Source organism: Martes martes (assembly GCF_963455335.1).
Source record: "Martes martes genome assembly, chromosome: 3".
Lineage (NCBI taxonomy): Eukaryota > Metazoa > Chordata > Mammalia > Carnivora > Mustelidae > Martes > Martes martes.
The window spans coordinates 169,518,191-169,524,456 of NC_137890.1; positions in this window are offsets into that span (position 1 = coordinate 169,518,191).

Sequence of the window (6,266 nt, forward strand, 5' to 3'; positions counted from 1 at the left end):
CCACTAAAGTGCAAGACGTACGCACTTTTCTCCACTTTTTTTTTTTTCTCCTAGGTTTTTGATTCTTTTTATAAACATACTTTCTTGGTTTTCTAATGGAGTTACTGTTTAGCCACTGTCACACTCTCCTTCTCTAACTCCTCTCTCTGGACAGGGAAAGGGAAGGTGGGGAGTGTCAGCCTCCTGTGCCGTTCCCCTCCCCAACTTCTCTGGTCCCCCTGCCACCACCCTGAGTCTCTCAAATCTCCCACTGCCACCGCCCGCCCGCCGTCACCACCACACAGTAGCCCACACGGATAGACAGTTGTCAGACAAGATTCCTTCAGATTCCGAGTTGCCTACCGGTTTTTTTTTTCTTTTTTGAAGACAGCAATAACCACCACACATATTACTGTAGCTCTCTAGTCTTACGTACATACATATCATAGCTCTATTCTCTCTCCCTTTGTTTTGTTTTAAACTTTTTTTTTAAATAAATGCTCATAATCTTTACTGGTGAAAAAGGATGAAAAAATAAATTGACAAATAAAACCAGTTTGTGGGGAAAAAAAAAAAAAAGCGGAAAAAAAAATCACCTGAATGCAGAGGGGCCCGCCTCCTGTCTAGCATTTTGTACCTGAGGAAATAAAAAAAAAAAAAAAAAAAGCCAGAGGATCTCACGTTTTATTAAAAAAGTGAAGATTGCTGTATACTATTTATTCAACGTATAATTTATGTTACTCCTTGATCTTTGTCTTTTGTCATGACAAAGCATTTATTTAATAAAGTTATGCATTCAGTTAGCCTGCGTCAGCGTCCTCCGGGGGCCCAGGGAAAGCAGGTGAAGGGCGAGAGGCACGCGGGGGTCAACTCAGGCCACACTCCAGAGGGTCAAGGAGAACAGACCAGGCAGAGGCAAGGCCGAGGGGAACCCCCAGACCAGGCCTCCCCTGCAAACCTGGGCACCCCCTCTCCATGCATTCAAAATAGCGCAGGGAGTTAACATACACAGTGTGCTTAGGGCACGCGGGGCCGATGCATGCTCAGCGCCTGCTTTCTCTACCATCCCCCACACCCAGCTCCCAGCCCTTGCCGTTCAGTCAAATGGCCTTAATCTACCCTTTAGCCCATGATGGGTCTCCTTTCCTTGGAGAGGATTTTCAGGAGGAGTTTCTAGAATGTGCCTCAGTTGCTTCTTCTAGTGCCTCCTAAGCTCTTAACTCCTGGGAACCTCTGGCCAGTGTGAACCCTACCTCCTGCTCCTACCCAGCCCCTGGCTGCCTGCCCAGTGAGGAAGAAAGCTGTAAAACATTTAGCGACTCTTTCACCTTCCAGCCGTTGTACTACGTCCTGCCTTTCCTTCCTCCCGGGCACCTTCTTTCCATGTGTGCCCTCTTCATGTGTGGGGCGCATGGCAGCACGCTGCCCTTTATGCCTCCCCCCCACCCCATAGGGCCTCCCAGTCATCGGGTCCAGCACAGAGACAGAGTTGGTGGCGTCCCCATTCTGCCCAGCCCAAACCCAGGACCCCGCCCCATCCGAGGCATGTGGCCAGTGGAGGAATTGGGAGCAGCCCAGCCTGGCAAGGGGTTGGCCCGTCACTGGGCATGCATGCTTCTGAGGGGTCACCGAAACTCTTCCCTGAGACCCTTCAGCCATACCGTCGTTCAGCCAGTGCCCAGCAGTAAAGGCGAAGATGGAGCGGGTCCCTTGACCTTGCACTAGGAGGTACAGAGAAGGATCTGGAGTCTCCTCACTTCCCTTTACAGAGGGGTTGATGCGGGGGCTCAGGAAGAGCAGCGTTCAGGAAGGCTATGCTGGTCCAGCCACCTGGCATCACTTGCCCCAGGACTGTCCCTGGCCTCTCCATCGGCAGCTCACTCTACTGTCACCCACATCCTGCTGGGGAGGGGGTATGGGTGGGGGTGAACCAGGTGTCTTTGCGTGGCTCCCCCCCTAGGGCCCCCCTCAACCAGGACCACTCTGCCATGCTCCTCAGCCATCCCTGGGCCTCCTCTCAGCCCTGCAGCCCTCGGCTGCGAACTCCCTGCTCACCCACAGGTCATTTAGGATTCCAGCTCCTGGCTGCCTCACCCCCACTCCACCCTACCCCACACAACTCAGGGGTCATCTGAACAACCCACACAGCACCCTGGTAATCAGACATTCACGGGGTCTTGGTGACCCAGGAGGACTGGGCTGGCACCTGCAGGTTGTTCATATGCCACCATCTGCCAAGACCACCACCCCGCCAGCCCCCCCGCCCCAGCATGCCAAGCTGGTCCAAGGCCAAATTCCAGAGACACTGCTTATTATGCTCTTGACTTCACCAGTCTGGCCTCCATCCCCTCAAAGCTCAGAAGCCACATGCTGAGCCCCAGGGCTCCCAGGGAGAATCTGAACACCCCACTCTCTCACTCTGACCATAGTCTATATTACGGCAAGAAACCAGATGGGCTCTGTGATGTCAGCATTTCAATGATGAGAGAATGAGACTTTGGTCTCCCCATTCTATTTTCCAACGCTTCAAGCCTCTCTGGCTTTGCCTCCTTCCCTAAGGAGATGAGACCCAGGGCTCCACTGTTACCCCCACCTATCTGGGTCTCTCCCGCCCTGCACACCTCAACTCCGAAGAAGCCTCACCAGCCAACGCTGGCACTCCCGCGCAGCCCTGCTGGGCCCCGATGGAGAAAGTCCCACCACGGTGTGGGTTGACACCATCATGGAACCCTCAAGCTCCAAATCCTGCCTGGGGAACCTGCAAGAGTTGTCTCGCTCCCACATCCCCTCATCTCTACAACACCCTTTCATGCTTCTCCCCATACCGCCTTCTCCTGATCAGAGAAAAGCAAGTGAGAATGTGAGAATATCCCACCTTCCCATCAAAACCTCTACGGAGTTAGCCAGAAAGCCACGACCCTGTTCCCCTTTTCTGAACCCGTCTTCCTGTTTCCAAAGGATAGTCCTTCCCACCAGTTGCTCCTGCCCTTCTCCAACAACTCCCCTCTCTTGTGGATGGAACCAATGGGTCTTGTTCATGAACTTGGATGTCAGCATGAGGGTGATGGGGAAGTCGAGTGTGTCTTCTCCACCCAGGGGGCCCCATGCAACTGCAGTTCAGTGTGACCAAAACTGAACTCATCTTGTACACTCAGGTACCTTACCTATTTTATCTTACACCTTACAGATTACAAGTTCAAAAACAAGAACAACATTTGAACTCATCACTTTTCCTCCTAAACTCTCCCCTCTTCTCTTCCCATATCCCTCCTCCCCTCTGGTTGTGATCCCCAAGATCCCCAAGAATGGTACCAGCATCCTCCCAGCCGTTGTAGCCTGACCCCTAGTATAATTGCTGACTCCTCATTTACGTCCTACGTCCAGCAAGTCCCCAGGTCCCAGGAATCAGCTACCTCATTGAAAACTCTGCCTTCTGACCTTGCTCCCCACTTTCCCTGCCTAGGCCAAATCACCCTCCCTTCTCATCTGGATTACTGCCATTCTTTCCTGCCAGGACCTCCTTGCCAGATAGCACAGTAGGAGTTCACTTTCTTTTTTTTTTTTTTTTTTTTTACATTTTATTTATTCATTTTGACAGAGAGAGATCACAAGTAGGCAGAGAGGCAGGCAGAAGAGAAAGGGGGAAGCAGGCTCCCCCCGAGCAGAGAGCCCGATATGGGACTCAATCCCAGGACCCCAAGACCATGACCCAAGCCAAAGGCAGAGGCCCAACCCACTGAGCCACCCAGGAGTTCACTTTCTAAAACACAGATCCAATCAGCCCATCCTCTGCTTAAATTCTTTCCTTTCAGTCCGAAGCTGAAATCCCTCGGCAAGACCCTCAAAATCCTTCCTGATGAGCTCTCCTCTGGCTTCTTCTCCAGCTGCTCCCTTACCCACACCCTCCCTCTATCACAGGGAGCCTCAAGCCCACGTGTGGCTTGTCCTCTCTGCCTGAACTTCACCTTCCCCTCCACACACACACACACACACACACACCCCAAATCTTCCCCTGTGTCCCTACTTCCTCCCTACCACTGTCTTTGCACCCACTATGGGACAATAGCTGTGCAGATAATTCCTCCGAAGGGCACCTGGGCACACCTCCGTCTCCTGATCAGGGAGGACTCCCATGGCTGTTTCTGTCCACTACAGTATCAGCCCTTCAGGACAGGGACGAAACCTACTTCATCTTCACATCCAAAACCCGAACACGGAACCTGGGATGCAGGACTAACCCCACTGAGACAAAGCAAGTCTTTGAAGTAGAAATTAACCCAATAGTTAAAGATGAGGTTAAAAAGGCTCAGAGCTTAGGAATGTGTCCAAAGTCACTTAAGTCATAAGTCATAGAGTCCAAAGTCTGTTCAAAGACTGCCCACCCCCAGGTGCATGCTCTCACCTACCCCGGGGGACGTTACTCAAGATGGTCGCTGCGAGCAGTGACCCTCCAGATTCAGAGCGCTTAAGAACAGGGCCGGCTTCCCAGGCACGCAGCCCATGCGGTCACACAGGGCCTGTCCTTGGCTCAAAGCTCTGCTGTCGCTGTCCTGAAATTCTTAATAATTTCTGAACAAGGGGCTCTGAAGTTGCCCTGAATTCTACAAATTGGGTCACCGAGAAATTGGGTGATTCCACGCATTAGAATTGCCCAGAGGGCATGCTTAGATGCAGAGTCCCAGAAGCCCTCCCAAGCCTCTAGCTCAGGCGGTCTTCGGTGACGGGTCCCCTGCTCCTGCAAGTTTAACAAGCACCCACAATGGGCCTCCTGGGACCACCGCTTAGGCAAAAGGACCCTCTGCGGGCCAGCGTCAAGTCAGCTGCAGTTCCCCAGGCTGCCCCACGGTGGCAGTATAGCCCCAGTGTGTGTCAAGAGCAGACAGTTCCGGAAGGCCCCAGCCAGCTTGAGAGCCTCAGGATCCCTGCCGCCATCTCCCCACTTGGATGCAGTATTTTCCCTCTGCAAAGGTTTCTAAGACATACTATCCATCAGTCAGTGGGGTTCCTGTAGCTAGAACCACAGCAGAGATGCTGCTGGCACACCTATAAAATCCTCCTTTTCAGAAGGTTTAGAGGACAGGGAGGCTCTGGGCAAGTGTACATGGAAATGGGCAGGGAAGCTCTGACGTGCTCAGAAGCACTCTGCAAAAATATGACAGAGCTGACCCGAGTCAGCAACCTTGGGGCCTGGAGGCTGGTACAGTGTTCACTCCGGCAACGGCCCCACGATAATCCCTCCCATTTTATAAGGTCCTCTAGTTTGCAGAGCATATCCACATCCACAGTCTCACATTGTTATCCCCCTGCTATTTGAGGCTGAGACCATGCCCATTAGACAGATGAGGAAAACTGAGTCTCAGATAAGGCGAGTGATAAAGCTCTGGGGCAATAATGCAGCGTGGGACAGGGTTCAAACCCAGGTGTCCTGACTCCAGCAGTTCTTCTTGCCTAGCTCCGCATGAGAATCACCTGGGAACCTGAAAACAAACGAACAAACAGAAAAACGTACCTGGGCTCCACTCCAGGCCCATCAGATCTGACTGTCCGATGGTGGGGCACTGACAAGTATTTTAAGTGCCCCAGTCGACTCCAATGTTAGCCAAGGTTGAGAAATGATGCCCTGTCCTGGGACAGCAGCCACCAGCTCCTGGCTACAGCTGAAGGCATGGGGCAGGAGCACCCACACCCATGGATGAACAGAATCAGACCCCAGGGAAGGGTGGCTGTCCCACAGGGTGCAATTCCAAACCACATCCAGAGTGCCCTAGGCTCTCTCCAGGCAGCCCACCGTGCTTCCACCCAGAGAGGCCGCCTAACTCAGGCCTGAGCAGCACCCACACTCTGGAATTAGGGGCCCCAGCCTGGGCCATGGAGGTTGGGTACCTCTGGGGATTTTTTTCTTCATCTGTAAAAGTAGAGCTAATAGTGCCTCATTTATGGATTCATGAGGACTAACTGAATTAACTCACTTCCAGAGCAGCGGACCAAATGGCCTGCTGGCCTTGGCTTGGTACAACCTAGAGCACTCTGACTAGGATAGGTCTGCTTTGGGGGACCTGGTTTTCTTCTAAGGGGAGAAGTTCATCCCTACCCCCCCCCCAATCACCACCCATGAGGGCCCCAAGTGTCCCTCTGCCTCTCCTGAGTTTCTAGAAGGAAGGTTAGGAGGGATATGGGTGGAACAGAACCACCTTCCTTCACTTCCCTGGAAGGAAAGGATCAGACTTCCCACACAGAACCGGGGCCACTGTGAGAGGTGGGGCTCTGTGTCCTGTGCTAGGGAGGGG